This window comes from Notolepis coatsorum, assembly GCF_963971535.1.
Source record: "Notolepis coatsorum genome assembly, chromosome: 9".
Taxonomy (NCBI): domain Eukaryota; kingdom Metazoa; phylum Chordata; class Actinopteri; order Aulopiformes; family Paralepididae; genus Notolepis; species Notolepis coatsorum.
The window spans coordinates 88,421,808-88,444,933 of record NC_140173.1 but is presented as its reverse complement, the minus strand read 5'-3'; positions in this window follow the sequence as shown (position 1 = coordinate 88,444,933).

The window sequence follows — 23,126 nt, the reverse complement described above, 5'->3', positions numbered from 1 at the left end:
AAGCAAAGTGTGGGACTTAGCAATTTGAACTTGTGCTTGACTGTGTGCGTATAATTACGCACAGCTCGGAGCATGCGTAGCTGGCGCCCGTTGGTAGAATATATTATTACAACAAGGAAATAAGCTTCTGTGCATTAGTTTCAACACTGTATGAACCGTAATTCGTTTTAGTTCATTGTAAAATAGCAACAGTAGTGTAATTATGGTCAAAACCCTATAAATAGCATTTGGAATAATAGGTATTTCTCTCCGAATGAATGCAGCATGGTTTATATTTATCGGAATATATGGGGTGTACTGACTGACTGCGCTCCGCGTAGCTCAACTCGTTATTATTTTGCGCACAGACCGCAGAAACACGGGAACGTTTTGATTATATTTAAAAGGCTTTACGTTAAACGAAACAAGTGGAATTTCAAAGCTGTAAGCAGAATACAAGTCATATGAACACCCACGATATAGTGTTCTTCCCCCTTCCTACTGTATAAGAAAGAATAAAAAATGCATTGCAATGAGAACAGAGGGTGTATGTCTATTACAAAACCCTTGCAATAATGTGTCTTAAATGAATGAAAAGCATACATGCTCTGGACACAGAGCATATATCGTGTGGGTGATATGACTTGTATTATGCTTACAGAATTCCACGTATTTAGTTTTACAATGTCAAAGCCTTTTAATATAAATCAAACCGTTCCCGTATTTCTGCAATCTATGCGCAAAATAATAACGAGTTGAGTTCTAACAAAGAACGTATTACATGCTGGTATGCTGATAGAGTAAACTATTATATGAATATGATATAATGTATACACTGGTCCGTCCGCGAGGATAGCGACGAGGAGTCGGATAGCCATTAAATGCCATTTGAGAATATAGGCTATTAATGCAATGAAAACATATTATTTAATGTTTTCATAAGCGTAAAGATACAACAGCTAGATTAATGATCAAGTTAGACCATATATGGATAATCATGCACGAGCATTGAAGGTAGAACAAAGAGGTATTTATCAACACGGAGGAGCGTAGGATCTTACTGAACAACACACACACACACACACACACACACACACACACACACACACACTCACTCACTCACTCACTCACTCGCACACACACACACACACAGGCCTCTGCCTGATCTAATGAAATCATTATGAAAACTTGATGTCATGAAATTTCATGAGTATAATTTATGGGCGCCTAGCTGTGTTTGTGTGTGTGTTAAATTGGCTGTCTAAATTGACCACCATAGCAGGATGTGTAGCCATGAACCAGCAATTAATCACATTATACTCACACACACACACACACACACACACACACACACACACACACACAAACAAACATATACATACAAACAAAGTACACATTCAGATCCATAAATAAGCACACACATACACATGTATAATGCACATGCATACACACACATACATTTACACAACCATATTCACTGATGCAGAAACACATAGAACATATATACTTGAGTACATGCACACACACCCATACACACACATACACACAGGACACACATAGATTAAAGCTGCATCTGTTTATACAGTAATGTCAATATATCAATGTTGTACACTGGAGGGGGTTGCATGTGTACCCAAGCACAAGTGTGTGTGTGTGGGGTGGAGAAGTGATTTGCTCCGTTTTGCCAAATGAAGATACATGGCCCTGTTAGCAGGGAGAAAGGACTCGAGAGAGAGAGGAGAGGAGAAGAGAAGATAACTGAAGAGGGAAGAGATGAGAGGAGATGATAGGAAGACAGAGGAGAGAAGAGAGGAGGAGAGGGGGAGAGGAAATGAGAAAAGAGGAGAGGAAGAGAGAGGAGAAGAAGAGATGATAGGAGAGGAGAGGAATAGACTAGAGGAAGAGGGGAGAGGAAGAGAGAGGTCACATTTTACATACACCTGAAATTCACCCTCTGTATTTAACCATCCAACCACTTAGGACTAGTGGCGGCACGGTGGTGTAGTGGTTAACACTGACGCCTCACAGCAAGAAGGTCATCGGTTCGATTCCCGCTTGGGGACCAGGTTGCCGGGTTGCCAGGTGGGGTATCTCCCGGGCCTTCCTGTGTGGAGTGTGCATGTTCTCCCTGTGCTTGCAAGGGTTTCCCCTCCAGAAAAAGAGATAAACCCAATGTAAAAACATGCAGAACAGATCCCTGACTAAGACGGAAGGGAGCACTTGAATTGGTCCCTGAGGCGCGGCCCAATGTATGTGTGTTCCTGTGTGTCGCCATCTCGCATCTTGCGGGAGCAGTGAGCAGATACAGTCTTCTTCTTCTTCTAGTTAGGAGCAGTGGGCAGACTCTGGGCGGAATCCGCTAAGAATGGATTGCGCGGTGGGAATTGCACCCTTAACTGCGCGGGGTTTGCATGCGGATTATGCTCCGTCTTTGTGAGCTATCCACTAAGGACATTGCGTGGATGAGATACCAGCACAGACATGCCCATTATGTGTGGCTCGCGGAGCAGTCTGCACTCCTGACAGCGCTGTTGGCAGATATCAGTAAGTGGACAAATAAGCCCGCCATGTGCGTTGGACTATAGACACAAAATACAAATTAAGCAAGCTCTATACATTAAGAAGTAAACAAAATACAATACGAAAAGAATGGGATACTAATGGTGAAAAATACGTTATGCACATAACTAGGGATGTTCGATATTGGCTTTCTTACCGATATCCGATATACCGATACTTGGGATGTCCGATATTATCGGCCTATCGATATTATCGGCCGATATCGGCATTAAAATGTGATATCGGAAAATATCGGTATCGGTTTTCAAAAAATAATAATAAATTTTTTATTTAAATTTTTTTACATTTCTATAACCTTCATTTACCCAGGCAAGCAAGCAAGAACAAATTCAGATTGTATTTATTGTCAAAAGTATGCATAATGTGATCTCATTGGATGTGCCCTGACAATTAATGCTTGTATATCTTATCGTGTGTTGTCATGTTTGTTTATATGTTTGTTTTAAAAAAGAATAAAAAAATAAAATACAAAAAAAAAAAAAGTATGCATAATGTTGTGTTAATTCCACAACAAGAGATATGTAATGTTAATTACCTGAAATTATTCCGTTTTTTGGGGGGGGAAACCCTGCATATATCGGTATCGGTTGATATCGGTATCGGAAATTAAGAGTAGGACAATATAGGTATATTGGTATCGGTAAAAAAGCCAATATCGAGCATCCCTAACCAGTGGCGTCGCGTGGGTAAAATAACAGGGGAAGCCAAAAAAAATGTATTAAAAAAAAAATTATTAAATATTTTTATTAATATTTTTATTAATATTTGTATTATTATTATTTTTTTTAAAGTCAAGCAGTCACCATGTATACTACACTATGGCTCGGCGGCCAGTCAAACTTTCTTTTTATTTATTTAACAGATTGCAGAATGGGCACAATACAGTACGGCTCAATACACACAATTGTATAAGGGGATGCAGACCAGAGAAAGACGTTTGTCTTGTTTACATCAGGGTCATTAATACTGCTGGAGCATTGGTTCATTTTTGGTCCGATCTTTCCTTGCACGATTTTGCGCGCCGCGTGGGAGCAAATTCGAGACACATATTCGGTTGCAAGAATATGTCCCACGGTCTCCTCTATGGCCGTGAATATTTCCACGCGGATCGGAATCACGGCGCGCCCGTGGGACACTTTTCCGTTTCGGCGAGTTTATTCCATGCTTTCGGCTTTCCTTTTCTAAGCATTTTTGGGGCTACATGTGAATGAGTAAAAGTTGCGGGACGCCCAGATGTTTCCCCGATAGAAAGCTCGCGTGGATCCCATAATAGGCTCACTTAATACAGCGTTTTTAAAATCACGCGACATTTTCAGGGTCGCGAGCCAACCTTTTCTCCTCGTTTTCGATGATGGAAGTGATTTAGGAAAAGCTTCGGCACGCCGAGAGGTACCCGTGGATTTAATCTTGCGAGGATCGGAGCAATATTCGGCCCGTGGGAGCAGTCACGGTTTAATACAATTTTCAGAGTGCAGAGGGGAGGTGTTTGATTGATTGATTGATTGAAAACTTTATTAACAGATTGCAGAATGGGTACAATACAGTACAGCTCAATACACACAATTGTTAAGGGGATGCAGACCAGAGAAAGACTTTCGTCTTGTTTACATCAGGGTCCCCCATTTTCAATTCATCAGGACATATATGACATACATGACATACAGATAGTCAGTACTGCTACATCTATACATTTATGACATACCAGATTTGCAAATACAGTACTGTTTGTGATACAGAAGGAGTCAAGAAAAGGGAGTATATACATTTGACGTAGAAACTGTACATTGGAGGAGGTTGGGTGGGGGGGGTTGGGTACATTGGGATATTGACAACCATACTGGGTAATTTACATTGGAGGTGGTTGGGGGGGGGGGGGGGGGGCACACTGTATAAACAAGCAAAACTGTACATTGAGGGGGGGGGGGGGGAGACACTGTACAAACAAACAAAATTGTACATTGGACTATTGACAAAACCATACTAGGTAAATTACTGTACATTGGAGGGGGTTGGGTTAGGATATTTACAGGGGCCAGTGTTGAATTGCAGTCTCCCGTAGGTGTCCCTTGAGAGAGGTTTTGAAAGTGGGTAGTGATCCACATTCCTTTACAGCTTTGGGAAGGGCGTTCCACATTGATGTGGCATAATTGCGAAACGTGTTTAGTCCCTTATTTGAGCAGAGGGGATGCCAGACTAATTATTCTGCTCACAGCCCCGTTTTAAACTTTTAAGGTGTGGCAGTCAGCTCGAATCTGATTGGCTAGTATCGGTTTTGGACTCTACATACATGAATCACATGGTTGAGGCTGGAGAAAGACACCTACCCCCTGCCTCTCCACAGATGCACAGATGAAAAAGAATGTAAACTATATTAAAAAAAATTATATATATATATATATATATATATTTATTTTTTCATATTTCATATTTGATATTAATTCATATTTTGATAGGGAGGCCTGGCTTCCGTTGGCTTCCATAAGGATTCGCCACTGTCCCTAACCAATACCGATAATTTCCGATATTACATTTTAATGCCAATATCGGCCGATAATATCGGACATCCCTACACATAACGTATTTTTCACCATTAGTATTCCGTTCATTTCGTATTGTATTTAGTTTACTTCGTAATGTATAGAGCTTGCTTAATTTGTATTTTCATGACACATTGCGTCCTGTGTTTTTGTCACTATCTTTCGTCATTGCATATTGTAATGTCCTATTCCAATTACATTTGTCACATATAATTGTACTATATTATATTGTGCTATATTTAATTAATTTTATAACCGATTTAATTGTATTCAATCTCTTTATTAAGTTGTAAAGCCCTGGCCTATATTTGATTTCATAATTATACTCTATTCTATTGTGCTTTACCTCTTAACTCATTCCCCGCCAACAACGAGTATACTCTTTATTGGGCACCAATCGTTGAACGCCAACAACGAGTATACTCGTTATTTGATCGTTATTTCTTTTATTCGATATTTCTATTCATTACAGGTGCATATTCTTGCATATTTGAAATCTAGGGACATCTATGGACCTCAGTGAATGTATTTCCAGTGTCAGAAATATTGTGTCTATTACTAGGCTTTTTTATTTTTGCCAGGGTGCCACCATTTTGAAACTAATTTCAAATCGAATTGTTGCTACATGCTAGAAATAGGGGAGACAAACTAACTGCGCTCCCATATATTTGTATTTGTATTTATTGGTTTAAAATACAGAGACAGTGCATATTAAGGAACATTTGACTGTAAATATGCCAGTTTAGCCAAGTTGGCTAATTTTCAACTGTAGTCTCTGGGGCAGGTGACATGAGCACAACAATAATTAAAACATAGTACAATAATTAAAACACAGTAGGAATCAATATAGGTTACAATACACTAAAATACATACAAATAAATACATTAAAATACAACCCCTCAGTTAAAATGGTCGCACACTTGACCATCTCTCAACCATGATTTTAAGTTAGTTTTAAATGAGATGTAACTTTGATACTCCCTGAGCCGTGTTGGCAGACTGTTCCAGGTGTGGGCTGCTCTCACGGAAAAGGCTGTCTGACTAAAAGCAGACCTCCTGTTTGAGACTACACAGTCCCCTCTGACTACAGACCTGGTATATCTATCAGCAGATGCTTTCTGTTTTATGAAAGTACAGAGGGGGGGAGGAGCCAAGCCATGTAGGATTTTATAGGTAAGGCAGGCATCTTTGAATTTGACAAGATTGTCCCAGCTCAGTAGGTTCTGGTTTGTTATACTATGACAATGGTGGTGGCTGTTTGTTTTCCTGTCCAGAACTTTCACAGCCTGATGGTAAACTACCTGTACAGATCGTAATGTTGTACAGGAGGCTTGTGTCCAGCTAGTCAGACAGTATGTTAAGTGTGACATAATAATGGCATTAAAATACAGTGCTGCTGCTTTTGTTGACAGAGAGTTTCTGATGTGATAGAAGTTTGATAAGTGAAACTTTGCATTGTTTACTACCGATTTAATTTGTTTTTTAAATGTAAGATTGGAGTCCATTTATATCCCAAGGTATCTATATTCGGATACAACTGTCAACCTTTCTCCTCTGACATAGACATCAGGTGAGACAGTATTCATCAGCCTCTTTGTAAAAAACATGCAAACAGTCTTTTTGGTGTTTAAATGCAGACATGAGTTAGTCAACCATTCAGTGACCGATGTCAACACCGCTGTTAACTTGTTTGCAGCTTGCTGCTTGGTTTCTGCATGGACATAAATGACCGTATCATCTGCATACATCTGGATGTCAGACTTATTGCATACAGCTGGAAGATCATTAATGTATAAACTAAACAACAGCGGTCCTAATATAGATCCTTGGGGGACACCAAAACCACAGCTAAGGGCAGAGGATAGCTCACCATTTGCCCTTACTCTCTGAGTTCTACCTTCAAGATTAGACTTCATGTATGTGATGGTATTAGGGGAGAAGTTGTACCGAGAAAGCTTGGTGAGCAGGACACCATGATCCACAGTGTCGAAGGCTTTCTTTAGATCTAAAAATGCGGCTACAACAACTCCCCCCTTAACAAGCTTAGATTTAATACTCTCCAGGAGGAAGCAGATTGCAGTCTCTGTTGAGTGTTTTGCCCTAAAACCAAACTGCATGGGGTGCAGTCCAACAGAGCTGGTGCTAAGGTGACTTGTTAGTTGTTCTGCTATGTGTTTCTCTGCTATTTTGGAAATAACAGGTAAAATGCTAATTGGCCTATAGTTAGCTACCTCAGAGGATTGACCTGCTTTGTAGATGGGGGTTATTATAGCTTCCTTCCATGCTCCTGGGAAAACGCCTTCACTATAGGATCTATTTATGATTGTTGATATTGGTCCAGATAAGTATTCATTAAAAGTTTTTAGTAGCATAGTGTTTTAGACCATACACATCCTTGGCTTTGGAGTTCTTCAAGGAATTTATAATTGTTGTCACTTTTGTTACAGTGATTTCACACAGCTCAAAGACAGGCTGATTTTGATCCACTGGAGACATAGTCAGATTAGTAGGGGAGCTCTGTTGCAGAGTCTGCACCGACTCTACAAAATAGGAATTAAAACTTGTTGCAATTTGAGGTCCATCCTGTGTAATATTGCCATTCACACAGATTTCTAGGCACTTTTTTTTCCCAGTGTGTTTCCCTGTCAGTTTATTCAAGTTCTCCCAGATCAATTTGGAGTTTCCCTTTGCTTGGTCAATGATATTAATAAAGAAATTGGCCTTTGCTTTCCTTATTTCTCTTGCCACCTTATTTCGCAGTCCTATAAACTTAAGTTTATTAGTGGTCAGTTTTGATTTTATGGCTACTTTCAGTGTCGCATCACGCTCCCTCATCATTTGAAGTAAATCACCTCCTATCCATGGAAGAGTGTTTTTCTGTCCACATCTAGGTTTTGTTTTCCTCATAAAAGTATTCATTACATGTTGGACGGTAGATAAAAGGGCATGACAGTCAGAGTTAGCATCAGAGTAGGACAGTACCTCATTCCATTTGATCCCTTTAATTGCATTTTCAAAATTTGTTTGTTCCCCTTTAGGTATTCTAAGGTGGCTAGGCTTTCTTTCCCCAGGGCTAAAACGCTTTTTGGACAGTTTCCTAACAATAAGGGTTAAATTATGGTCAGATAACCCTGTGATCATATTGAGAGTCTTAACAATTCTCTCTGGCTTATTTGTGAATATTAGGTCGATCAGTGTGCTGGAGGACTGGGTTATTCTCGTCGGTCCCTTAACTAACTGTGTCATGTCAAAAGTCTTTGTGATTCGTTTAAGAGCACTTCTGCTCTTTTTGTCTTCCCAATTGCAGTTTATGTCACCCATTAGTAATACCTCTTTGCCAAAATCACATTCTTTTAGAAGTTTGTTTAATTGGTCAAAAAATGAAACTTTGGACGAGGGTGGTCTGTACAAACCAACAAGAGTGAAGGTCATTTGGGGAGATAGTGTGATATTCAGTCCAATGCACTCAAGTTCATTATCACATCGCCACTCAATTTGTCTACAGCTGATGGTGTCTCGGACATAACACATTATGCCTCCCCCTCTTCCTTTAGGTCTATCCCTCCTGTAAATATTGTAGCCGGGGATGCTTAATGCTGCATTTGGAGAGTTTTTATGTAGCCAGGTCTCTGACAGACACAAATAGTCCAAATTCGAGTCTTTAATGAGATGTTGGATTTGTTCACATTTCCCAATGATGCTGCAAATGTTTATGTGGCCTCCAAGTAGCCCCTTCGGTTTTGCACTTGGATCCCATAATATTTTTGCTTGATTGACAGTTTGAAAGAAGTCCTGCTTTCTGCGTTTGATGATTGCAGGATTTATAGTTCTATTCTTCATTTTGATTCGCTGTTGACTTATCGCGCTATTTTGTTTGATTGGCACATCTGGTGCTTGCCTACTAGGACTACATGCAGTGTTTACGAGGTCACTCTTGGTGTTCGGAGCTTTCTCCAGGACGCTGTCACCCCGCTGCCCCGAGGAATCAGCGGGTGGGCCTCCACCGACGCTCACGGCCGCCGAAGTCCTCGTTCGGGTAGCTCCCCCGCCGCCAGCTCCTCCCCGTACGCAGCGGCTCGTTGCAGGTGCACAGCCCGGACACAGCACGCCCTTGCTCGGGCTCTCCACCCCGGCCCAGGAGACGCGCCGCCCGGCCGACTCCATCGCCAGGTCCGCCGCTCCAGCCCCGACACTCCGCAAGGATAGCGCATCCTCCGCATCGCCCGAGAGGTAGATGTTAGATCGTTGTTCATAATCAAATGGTAGATTGTCCAGACATAGATCACGTACCTGAATGACAGCTGTACTCCGTGTTGCCTCCGGTGTTGATTCGCAGGTTCCATTCCCCCTCTGCGTGTGGAGAGGGCCGGGGCTCTTGCTGGCCTTTATGTGGTTGTTTAGTTGTCCTTCTCTTAGCCCAATTGTAGAGGGAAGGGAAAATAAACGCTGTAGCCAGGGCATGTTTTCCAAAGCCGAAGTTTCCAAAATGTTTGGTTGTTTGGTCCAGCTGATCAGCGTCTTTTGTAAACAAACTAATTTGCCCCAAAAAACTTGGGAACGGATATATGTGAACTAATTTCAGTGTGGCATTGCTTACATTTTCATCAACGTTTGCCGGTCGTATAAAACTTAAAAACAAACAGTAAAATAGTAGAGCTGACGCTGCTCCGGCTCTACCTGACGAGGCTCTCGCCATTGTTCCTGTTCCTCCAATAACGTTAAGATTTGTGCTATATTATCCAGAGTAATAAGAGATATTAAAAAAGAATTCATACAGAAGTAATTTGCTTGAAACCCCATAGAGGCCTTTGGGACGTGTCGTTCCGAAAAATTCCAATGCTCATCGAAAGCTCTAGGTGTCCTCTTCAAAATGGCAGAAAAAATTACTACAAATCCCGACGTTAAATTTGTCCAAAATGGTCGACTTTCGCGACCAAAACAATAGGAAAACGAAAATCTATATAATAACACTTTAACCTATTGGTAAACTAACGTATTGATGATAATATACATTATAACTGCTGTTGTGACATGGTTATGATGTTTATACTTGAATACGTTGGAAAAATAAAACGATACTTTTGTCAGACAGTCTAGACAGATTGATTTATGACGTGATGTAATTTTTGCGGTCCGCCGATGGACCGCACGGGTGGAAGAGGTTAAGCATCGGACGGCCCGACGGCGGGCTGTCACACACTCGCGCGCACTTTGCTCTTGTCTGTCGGCTCCGGGCTGCGTTTTCGCCGATCAACCAATACATAGTTGGAAAGTTGAATTTGCCACCTTTCGATCGTCACCACACTCAACCTATTGCGTGCTTCCATTCTCGAGTTACAAGACGAAGCATCCGGCTTCCAACAATGTATTGGCTTTCCAACAATGTTTTGGTTGATCAGCGAAAAACGCAGCCCGGAGCCGACAGACGAGGCCAAAGTGCCGCGAGGTGCGCTTGAGGCAGACCCGGCGCCATGGGCGGGCATTGGGGGCCTGGCCCGCCCACTGAGTCAGCTGTGCCCACCCTGGTAAATTTTTTTATTTTATTTTTTTGTCAATCAAAGTCGACTATCCAAATCCTTAGTCAGGGACAGCCCTAGTGGGCACTGATGTCAACAACAACACTACTGAAGCTACAGACGCAGCGCTCAAAAATCAAACCAATTCTGCTGCTTGTCTGCTGCTTGTTGCTGCTTGTGTGCCACTTAAGTCTACTCAGGTGTTAATTTTCCAGGGGTGTTGGCTGGGGGAACAAAGGGAGGGTAGTTAACTTAAGTGCTTCCCCAGGGAGGGGGTCGGGGGCTACTGCCCTCAGACCCCCAAAATAATTTTTATATGGGCAGTCTGACTTGGGGTACTGACCATATATTAGTGTTGCAATGCATGATAAGTAAACAGTGAAAAAAGCTAAGAAATCTGATGGGGCTGGGACATTTGGGACGAATAAAAATTTAAGATGAAAATCTGCCCAGCCTGTGGGAGGAAGTGGAGGTGTGAAATCTGGCCCGGTCAAGAACAATAGAGGAGTGGTAGAGAGTGGTAGAGAGGCATGAGAGGTTTGAGTTTTGAGTGCTGTATCTGTAGCACGGCACTCTGTGAGAATTCGTTTTCTACCCTCAAGAACGTCTTTACAGAACATCGCCTTAATCGATGCAAGGCCAATTTAATTCAGTTGGCATTTGAGAAGGACTTAACAAAAAAGTTCAGGAATGAGTGGAGGGACAGTGTTTTAAGAAAATTTCACTCTGTCCCCAAACGCTGCTTGCCGCTCTACTAATGATGGTGAGTAGCCTGTGGAGGAATTTTGTTTGCTTTTTTATGCACTTCTTTTTGTCAGTTCCGTTCAGTTTGTCAGTGAATTCAGAAGTGTTGAATAAATGGAGACTTTTCAAAGATATAGAATAGAATAGAATAGAAATGTATTATCCTGAGGGAAATTTGACACTGCAAATCACTCAACATTAAACATTTAGACAGAACAAGTCACGAATAAGAATAACAAAACAAATGGCCTAGAATAAAATGAAATAGTATAAAAATAGAATAAAAGATACAGTAAATAAATACAGTAAAAATATACTGAAGTCTACAGTAGGTGTAATATTGCACAGTGCTGTTTAAAAACTAAGAGTCCAGGAAGATGGTAACTGCCACTGTGCTCAGTGATGCAGTGAGGCACAGTGATGCATTGTATAAAGTCTGATAGCTGTCGGAATGAAGGACTTCCTGTGCCGTTCAGTGCTGCATTTAGGTAGTGTGAGCCTATAACATGCTCCTCCTGTCAGCCAAGTCTGTGTGTAGTGGGTGGGAGGGGTTTTCCCTGATGGCCTGGAGCTTAGCAAGGTTCCTCCTCTCCGCCACCCTCGCTAGAGTCCAGCTCCACCCCAACCACGCTACTGGCCTTCCTGACCATCTTATCCAGCCTGTTTGTGTCCCCTGCTCTCAGTCCGCTGCCCCAGCAGGTCTGTTATATATATCCGTTCAGTCTGTTTTTGTATAAGTGAATGTTCTTAAGATAGAGAGAAATTAGATTTTTCAATGGCCTCTCTGCTGTTTAGTTCATCACCGTGGGCAGCGCCAAGCAAGCCACAGCGCCGTTGTCCCAGCTGAAACGTATAAAAGGGAACCTGTGTTGAAAAACCATTGTGCCCCCCCGAGAAAATGTTATGCCCCCCCACTAATTTGTTTCTGCAGCCTGGTCTGGCTTGAGGCGTGATTACACAAACAAGCCGCATTTCTCGGAGACGCTCTCTGATAGGCACTGACTGACGCTCTCTGATTGGCCACTGACGCGTTTGGCCAATCCGTGACGAGCTGTGTCTTTGCCCATTTCCTTGTCAAACAGCCTGCAAACTACCTGGCGTTCTATCGCCATGCTCTAAGACAAACTCTAACCTTAACCAACTTCGAAAGAGTGCCTAAGCTTAACCGTCGAAAGAACTTGCCGTCACGCTCTAAGACAAACTCTAACCTTAACCTACTTCGAAGCGTGCCTAAGCTTAACCAGTGTAGAAACAGGCGTCGGCCAATCAGAGAGCGTCTCTGAGAAATGCGGCTTGTTTGTGTAATCACGCGCGCTGCGCTTGAATGCGTGATGGCCTGTATTCGATCCTTAACTCATTGGACGCCACAGATTAGCCTCATCCTGTAGTAGCTACCACCACTGCTGTAAACAGTGGGAGTCGCTCACCTTGTTTGCAGGGCTATAACTATTTAAATATTATAGCTATATATGCAATACTCTGGCCCAAGTATCTATCGTTCAAGGTGTGAAAAAGGAATCTTTTTTCCATCCATACATTCTCGTTTTATACCGTGGTGAATATAAGTATGGTTTTAGAGTGGTCTAGGGTCATTCCTGGGAGGCTAGTAATAGCCTGCAACGCATATTATACTTAATCCATTGGCATTTCGTCCCTATACACGCTACAATAAAAAATTCAAATGCATATGATCGGTATATTATGTTCCATCATGCATGCATGAAAGGGGGTGGGGTCGTTTCTGATTAATTGATTGTCAATTCATTAGCACAACATTTGTTAGTACAACAGCATACGCTGATTCTATAATAATATTTCAAATTGCATTGGTCCGGATGGGAGAATTCAGTACTGTATCTACAGAACCTTCTGTTTAATCATCTTCCCTTTATTCATTTCCTTAGATTTATTGTACACATGATCTCAAGAAGGTACTGAAAAATCATAATTCATATTCTCCTATCCTTAGGAACTTCTACTCATGTACAATAGAGAGCATACTGACTGGCAACATCACCTCCTGGTTTGGGAATAGCACTGCACAAGACCGTAGCAGACTACAAAGAGTGACACGTTCAGCCGAACGCACAATTGGAGGGGGGCTTCCCACCCTCCAGAACATTTACAACAAGCGGTGCAAGGGGAAGGCTAAGAGAATTATTAAGGACTCGAGCCACCCGAACAACTGCCTCTTTGAACTGCTGCGGTCAGGCAAGCGATACCGGAGTCTTAAGGCGAGCACAGAAAGACTCAGAAGAAGCTTCTATCCCCAGGCCATCAGGCTGCTAAACGAACAATAAACACTATGGAACAACCATCAAATGCACACAGCACACACACCCACACGCACACACTCACTTAAACAAACAACACACTGCAGCACCCACTCTCCATACTTTAGATCACACAAACACACTTTATATTTATTGATAAAGGATTTGCACTACAACTCGTACACCTACTGTAAATTGTACCTAAATTGCACCTCATCCCATTTCTGCCTTGCACTATATAGTATTGTATATTAGTACACTGCACAGTATTGTATATTATATGGTAACTCAGTTACGTCTATTCTGCATCGAACATTGTACATATGTCTATACTGAACACTGTGACCTCATTTTTTTTACTTCTAATTTACATGCTATACTATGTTATTTTCTTTCATACTTATCTTGTCTTGCACAGTCTCTGGAGCGTAACAGTAAGAAGCATTTTGTATAAAAGTATTCTGTACTTCTGTATGATAACTATTAAAGAAACTTGAAACTTGAAACTTGAACCTTTGTTTCATCACAATTTAAGCAAGTCTAGTAATATACACAATATTTATGACACTGGGAATACATTCACTGAGGTCCATAGATGTCCCTAGATACCAAGAATATGCAAATGGACCTTGTAGAAGTGGAGCAATATTCCATTTACTTAGGTATGTATTTTAGGCGGATTTTCAGAAAATAGGGCTCCGGGCTTAAGAGGTTAAGAACTTCTACCCATGCACAATAGAGAGCATCCTGACTGGTAACATCACCTACTGGTTTGGTAATAGCACCCCACAAGACCGCAGCAGACTACAGAGAGTGGCCCGTTCAGCCGAACGCACAATTGGAGGTGGGCTTCCCACTCTCCAGGGCCCTCATTTATCAATAATGCATAGAAAGTCGGGATGTTCGATATTGGCTTTTTTACCAATATACCGATATTGTCCAATTCTTAATTTCCGATACCGATATCAACCGATACCGATATATGCAGTGTTTCTCCCCCCCCCCCCCCCCCCCCCAAAACGAAATAATTTTAGGTAATTAACATTACATATCTCTTGTCGTGGAATTAACACAACATTACGCATACTTTTGACAATAAATTAAATCAGAATTTGTTCTTACTTGCTTGCCTGGGTTAATAAAGGTTAAATAAATGTAAAAAAAAAATTAAAAATTTAAACAAATTTGAAAACCGATATTTTCCGATATCACATTTTAATGCCAATATCGGCCGATAATATCGGTAGGCCGATAATATCGGACATCCCTAATAGAAAGTGTTCTATTTCTGTTCCGTACAAAATACTACTTGTTCTATGCTCCGCACGATTTTAAGTATTTGCATACAGAACCGCCTCTAATTAACCATATATGGTAATGCAACTCCCCCATGAAATGTGGAAAAATTTACTAAGCCGAGCGAACTATGAGAAACTTCACTGAAAGAGTGAGATTGATCACGGTGGTCTAACCAACTAATTTAACGCACTGTCGAACCAAGAAGACACAACGCGTGTTATGGGAGAAATACGCAACAGGCTGACGGACTTGTACATGGTGATCATGGATATCAACGACTCCCTAAAGAACATTGCTGTCTGGGCAGTGCAAAATACTAATAAATACCGTTAACGACTGTTTGGCGTTGGTGTCATTAATAACCATGCTGGAATATGAATGCCTTTTTTCGTTTCGTTCTTTTTTTAAATTTGTATCCACTTTTTCTCCTTATTTTCTTTTTTTTCTCCCATCCCAATTTCGTATTTCCAATTCTCCCCTCCCCTGTCTTGAACGTTGCTCGACTATGCCCCCCACTGGTCGATTGTCGGGAGGATAGAAGCCTTGCATCACGTGTCCCCTCCGGTACACGAGGAGGCAGCCTGTCACATATTTTCACCTGCCAGCACGGACTCTCAGTGGCAAGGTGTAACGCATGGGAGGCTCACACTACCCCCGCTACTTCCTGTCTCTGCTGTGCAGGCGTCCCCCAACCGACCTGTAGGAGTCGCTGTCCACAACGTCCAAATCCCCACCCATCGACTTCCACCCTCTAACTCTGCCAATTGAGTTACTAGGACGGCTGGCCCAAGCCGGAGGCAATGCTGACACCCGGATTCGAGACCGGAGTCTCTTGCATTGGTGACGAGCGCAATCTCCGCTGCGCCACCCAGCCGCCTCGTTTCATTCTTTTAAAGTTCGATTGGCTACCTGGTATAATATGATTTGTAGAGGCATACAATCTATTTTGATGTCGGTATTAGGTAGCCTATATAAATTATATATAATAGCATAGCCTATATGCAACAGTAACTTGAAGCCTGCATACAGTGAACTAACTTGATCGTTAATCTAACTGTTGTCCTTGTATCTTTACGCTTATGAAAACATTAATTAATATTTATATAGGCTATAGGCCCTCGTTTGGCCATAATAACCTATTCTCTCAAATGGCTATCCGCTGTGGGCTATCTCCTCGCTGACGGACCAGTAGCCTTTATCATATCATATTCCTATGTCTCCAAGGAATCGTGGGGCTCTGGGGAAGAAAGGTTGGGAACCCCTGCTATAGCCTATCCTTTATAATGTTATAGGCTATTTTATTTACAGTACTCTATTTATGATTTGTTTCCATAGCCGCTCTCAGTTATGCTGTTATGCTGTGGCTGAGACGGATCGGGATTAATGAAGCTGATTGATTGATTGAAAACTTTATTAACAGATTGCAGAATGGGTACAATACAGTACAGCTCAATACACACAATTGTTAAGGAGATGCAGACCAGATAAAGACTTTCGTCTTGTTTACATCAGGGTCCCACATTTTCAATTAATCAGGACATATATGACATACATGAGGCATAACAAAAAATATTGTTTGTTTCCTGTTGGTTGTCAGGTAAGGCCATGGGTAGGTAGGGAATTATTTATTTTTTATTTTTTTATTTTATTCTTTCCCATGGCGACTATGGATAGGGAATTTCTTTATTTAATTAAAATGTTCACAACAACATGGATGCATGTACTCTGCCAGCATGTTTAATATCCATGATACTAAAGGTTTGACTAAGATTTCTATGAAACTTTATAAACAAATAAATAAAATAAAATAGGATTTTTTTTTTTTTTTTTTTGTATTATTATTTTTAAACTCATAAAATATATTGGGTCGCACCTAAATCGGCAGGTCGGTCGGCAACCGGAAACAAACCATTATTTTTTTTAGGCCTGACAAACAGATAGACAGTACTGCTACATCTATACATTTATGACATACCAGATTTGCAAATACAGTACTGTTTGTGATACAAAAAGAGTCCAGAAAAGAGAGTATATACATTTGAACTGTAAATTGGGGGGGGGTGGGGGGTTGGGTACGAGGGGTGGGTGGGGAACACTGTACAACTGTACAAGCAAAACTGTACATTGGAATATTGACAAAACCATACTTGGTAATTTACTGTACATTGGAGGGGGCGGGGTTAGGACATTTACAGGGGCCAGTTTCGAATTGCAGTCTCCCTTAGGTGTTCCTTGAGAGTGGTTTTGAAAGTGGGTAGTGATTCACATTCTTTTACAGCTTTGGGTAGGGCATTCCACATTGATGTTGCATAATTGCTAAACATGTTTAGTCCCTTGTTTGAGCCGAATCTGGGTTTAACATGATTTGTGGAGCTCCCTCTGGTGTTGTGATCATGGTATTCACTGACCTTTGGGAAGTATTTTGACATGTACATGGGTACCTTGGTTGTGTAGTGTATCTTGTAGACCAGGCCCATTGCAAGTTGCTGTACTCTGTCGTCTACTCTAAGCCATCCTAGGTTGTCAAAGTGGGCAGGGGTGAGGTGGGTTCTAGGAGTAAGGTCAAGCAGTAGTCTGACCAGTTTGTTTTGAGATGTTTGTAATTTAGTTTTTAGCGCCTTTGAGGTGCGTTGGTACCGTGCAAGCATAGTCGTAGTACCCTTGAATGAGTGCTCCTGCCAGAGTCTTCAAGGTATCCTTGTTTACCAGAGAGGAGATCCGGTACAAGAATCTAGTTTGTTGGTTGACTTTTTTTATTACATTGGATGCCATTTTGTCACAGGAAAGATTAGCCTCTAGGATGGAACCCAGGTAGGTAATTTCATCTTTCCTTGTGACAATATTGTCACCCACTGTAAATGAGAATCCGTCGGTCTTGCTGAGTTTGTTATTTGAACAGAAGAGAATGGACTCTGTTTTGCCCATGTGTAATGATAGTTTGTTATCAGCGAGCCATATGCCATATGAGGGTTTTTTCAACCTGTAACTTGTTCTTGTCAGAGACCAGCAGGGCTGAGTCGTCTGCAAACAGGAACAAGTTGCAGTCACAAGCTGATGACATGACATTTGCATAAATTAGGAACAGTAGCGGTCCTAGTATGCTTCCTTGTGGAACACCACAGCTCACTGTGAGGGGGGGGATAGGGTACCGTTTACCTCCACCATCTGTTCCCTCCCCTCAAGGTAGGATTGCATCCAGCTCACTGATAGACTATAAAAACCAATTGCTTTTAGCTTGTCAATCAGAATGGAGTGATTGACAGTGTCGAAGGCTTTTTGTAGGTCCAGCATGACCATGTCGCAGCGCAGTATTTGCCCGCATCCACCTCTTGTTTGATGTGGTCGTTCAAATAGAGAAGGCATGTGTCAGTGTAGTGGGATGTTCTGAAGCCAGATTGGAATTCGTAGATTTGATTTTTTTCCGCTAGGTACTTTTCAACCTGTTCGTAGACAATTTTTTCCATGACTTTCGAGATTGAGGTAAGAATAGAAACAGGGCGGTAGTTGCCTGGGTCTAATTTACTGCCCTTTTTGTGCAGAGGGGTCACTCTCACAATTTTGAAGTCTTTGGTGACGTGTCCCTGTTTTATGGAGAGGTTTATTATGTGTGTGATGACTGGGGTGATGGCGGCTGAGGAATTTGGAGGGGATGTTGTCATGGCCAGTGGCCTTGTTAGGTTGGAGGGCGCTCAGTTTTTTGAGTACCTCATCTGTTGTTACCATTTCCAGTTTGAAGTCGTCTTTGCGGACCCCTAGGTTTTTGTAGTAAGCTACTATGTGTTCTACCCCATAATGCCCTGAGTGGGAGGGTAGTTTGTTTACCAGTGTTGTGGCTATGTTTGTGAAGAAACTATTTAAGTAATTGGCTACATCCAGCTTGTCTGTGATGAGCGTGTTGTTTGTCTTTATGTTTATGTTTGAGAATCTGGTTTTAAGTTTTTTACTGCAGCCTAGTTGATTGTTGAGTAATTTCCAAAGTTCACGTGGTTTGTTTTTGTTTTCCTCAGTTTTGTCATTGATGAAATTCTTTTTTGCAGTTTTGATCATGGAGTTTACGTCGTTTCTTAGTCTGTTTATTTCCAGTTTGAGTTCAGTCACGTGGGCTTGGAGTTCACTGCTCGTGCTTTTTGTAAACTTTGACTGACTTTTACGAAACTCAGAGCATTTATTGTCTCTGGTTTTCATAGCGGCCAATATATCGGAGTGCATCCATGGCTCAGCGCGATTTTTTACCCTGGTGGTTCTTAGGGGGGCCATGTCGTTTAGTGTTGTTGAAAATGTGGTTTTGAAACCAAGCCATGTTTCTTCAACCAGTGTACCATTGAGCTCATCTGACCAGTCCAGACTCTCCAGTTCAAGGTTAAAGGCCTCGCTAGAGTAGGTTTTTAGGTCTCTAGATGTGACTGTTTTGTGACAGCTGGCCTTATGTTTTAGCTTTTTGCAGGTACAGAATATCATATAATGATCACTTAACCCGCATGCTATAATCCCTTTATTGCAGATCTTGGACTTGTCAGAGGTCAGGATGAGGTCAATGGTAGTCTGAGTTGACTCACATACACGTGTGGGTTGGGTGATTAGCTGGCTGAGGCCGTGCAGATCACAAAACCTATTGAAGGATTTGAAGACGGTGCATCTTTTTGTTGCATATCCGTGTTCCAATCCCCAATAAGAATCTTTTCTGCATCCTCAGCTCCTGCTAAGCACACATCCAGAGTATCATAAAAGCCAGTTTGATCTGGCGGTCTGTAGATTGTGCCGACTAGAACAGATTTAGCCCTTTCAAATAGAATTTCCACCCATACGGTTTCAATTGTCTCATGATGTAGTCAGTACGGTTAATGAATTTGGTATCCTTATGAATGTACATACAGACGCCACCTCCATACTTGTTTCTGTCATTACGGACTATTGAATAGTTTCCCAACTCTATTTCTGGGCCTGTTACAGATGAGTCAAGTTTAGTTTCAGTAAAGCATAGTATGTTTACCTTACCGCTAATAAACAGGTTTCTTATTTCATCCAGCTTATGTTTTAGGCTGTTTACGTTCAGGTGAAAAATGTGTAGTCCGTTTTTATTTGATGTGATGTTGATGTCGTCGAGTTGCAGGTACATTTCTTCATCTGTGGGGAGGGGGGGGGGCTCTGTATAGTCCGGGTGGGGGATCCTTTGCTCAGGGTCGTTGCCCCGCGACGAGGGGGGGGGGGCTGTCCGTATTGTTGTCCGTCTATGTCTGGTGCTGCTGTGGGGGAGGGGGTGGCTTTGTTGTTGTCTCTGTGAAGACTGTGTGTTGGTATGTGGGGAGGGGGGAAGGTCCTTTGTCCTGTTTCTTCTCTGGCGGCAACTAGGGATGTCCGATATTATCGGCCTACCGATATTATCGGCCGATATCGGCATTCAAATGTGATATCGGAAAATATCGGTATCGGTTTTCAATTTTTTTTTTTACATTTCTATAGAAATGATGTCCGATATTATCGGCCGATATCGGCATTAAAATGTGATATCGGTTGATATCGGTATAGGAAATTAAGAGTTGGACAATATCGGTATATCGGTATCGGTAAAAAAGCCAATATCGAGCATCCCTAGCGGCAACCCTTTGTCCTGGGCTGGTAAAGCTAGCCAGCCTGGCTAGGTTGGCTAATTTAGCAGGCGATTTGACCGTGGGGTTGTCGGTTAGATTTCTTGCCGTGATTGGCACCGGTGTTGTAACCTCCGGTTCTTTCCGCCTCGTTCTGGTCACTCGGGCATTCCGTTGTAGTTGCGCCGGTGATCCAGTCGTGAGCGGTGGAGGGTTGTTGACGTTGGATGATGAGTTGGTCGCAACGGTGGTCGTCGCTGTTTGCGTCTGTGGTCCGAGTTGACTCGCTTGGTACCGAGTGACTGGGCCTGGTCCTGGGTTCAGCGGAATATCTCCAGAAAAAAGCAGGTATAAGAAGATCATCGATCTTCTATCAAACCTGCCTGACGGGGGTAAACTCTTTCGTCCCGGATTCGACGTTAACACGCTGCAGTCCCCATGGCTGGATGTTTTCTCTCAGAGCCATTTAGCAGGTAAAAGTCGCAATGAGACTCTTTTTTTACTCTTTTTACTCCTGTCTGGTGGTGTTTCCATGTTGAATTCAAGCTGCTAGGAGACTGCTTCTCGGCTACAAATTAAAGCCACGATTGAACATAACGTACTTCCTTTCTTGACAATAGCCTACTATAGCAATAATACAAGAGCATACAAGAACAATGAATCTACCGCCATGTAGCCTATGCCATGTGTAGCCTGCCTATGTGATCAATAAAAACTTTAACATGAATTCCATCACATCTGTGCAGGAGCTCACAAATAGACCGTTGTCACAATGTAAATAAAAACGTGCACTGAAAAGTTACAGTATGTAGATGGTTGATTATTTGTATGACAGTCAGTCAACTCTTGCAAAAGGTTTTATTTAATGAATTGAAAACAGCATTGATATTACGTAAAAGCAAACTGGCAATAGAAAAGATGTTCAAAATAATCTAGTTCCCTTAAAACGCTACCGCTATTAAATAAAGATATACAGTGTAGGTTTTTTGCTTTAATCCCTGAATATCTTGCATGGGTAGATTTACATAAAACTGTTCTATGATCCTAGTTCTTGTCTGTATTGCTGCAGCGTTTTGGATGTGGCTGTTCCACGTCTGACATGCGTCAGGTCTTGGGGGTTCCAGCAGCGGGATGCCATTTCTGATGGCCAGATTATGGAGCACACTGCTGCAAGCCATGACGATGTGGCAAACCTTTTCAGGCCGGTACACTGCAGTGTGCCCCCTGTGCCAGACAGGCAGAGCCATCGACCCTTCAGCAGTCAAATTGCCTGCTCTACGGTGACTCTTGTGCGTGAGTGTGCCCGGTTGTAAATGCGCTCCTGTTGGGGTTGAGCAGAGGAGTCATCAGCCATGGCTTCAGTAGATAGCCCCGATCCCCTGCATTTAAGTGATATTTTAATTACAGATACCCCAGTAATAACATTACAATTTAATAAAATTAAATTAGGCCTGGGTCGTGTGTTCCTCCCGGCCACCAGCAATGACTTATCAGCCAAATGCAACAATAAATAGCATGCATTCATTCGGAAAGACCTATTCCAAATGCTATTTATAGGGTTTTACAATAATTACACTAATGTCGCTATTTTACAATTAACTATAATGAATTATGGGTCATACCGAACATGTCAGTGTTGAAACTAATGCAAAAAAGCTTATTTCCGTGAGGCAGTTTTCTTATTCTACTGCTGGGCGCCATGTACACACGGTCTGAGCTGTGCGTAGATATATGCACAATCTCAAGCACACGTTCAAATTGATATGTCCCACACTTTGCTTAGAAATGATCGTATGCATGGTTTACACACACATATGTGCATACGCACCATTGATAAATGAGGGCCTAGGACATTTATAACAAGCATTGCAGGGCCAAGGCTAAGAGAATCAAAGACTCTAGTCACCAAAACAACTGCCTCTTTGAACTGCTGCGGTCAGGCAAGCGCTACCGGAGTCTCATGGCCAGTACAGAGAGACTCAGACAGAGCTTCTATCCCCAGGCCATCAGGATGCTCAATGACAATGGCACTATGTAACAACCCATCATCTACACTCACTGCACACACATCCACATGTACACACTCACATTAAACAACCACTCATCTTATCATTCACTTACTCACTTTAGACACTTTAACACACTTTATATGTATCTATTATTAAAGAGATTTGCACTACATTCATACCCCATTTGCACCTTACCCTAAATTTTGTACCTCATTTCGGCTTTTTCATCTGTCATCTGATCCTACTAGAATTATACTGAGCTGCTATACATATAATTTGGTAAAAATCATTCTAGAATTCTACTGAGCTGCTATAGTGACAGCTTGGTAAAATCCTACTAGAATTCTACTGAGCTGCTATACATATAGTTTGGTAAAATCCTACTAGAATTATACTGAGCTGCTATACATAGTTTGGTCAAATCCTTCTAGAATTCTACTGAGCTGCTATACATATAGTTTGGTAAAAAGCGTTCTAGAATTCTACTGAGCTGCTATACATAATAGTTTGGTAAAAATCATTCTAGACTTCACAGTGACAGCTTGGTAAAATCCTGCTAGAATTATACTGAGCTGCTATACATATAGTAAACACACGAAATAC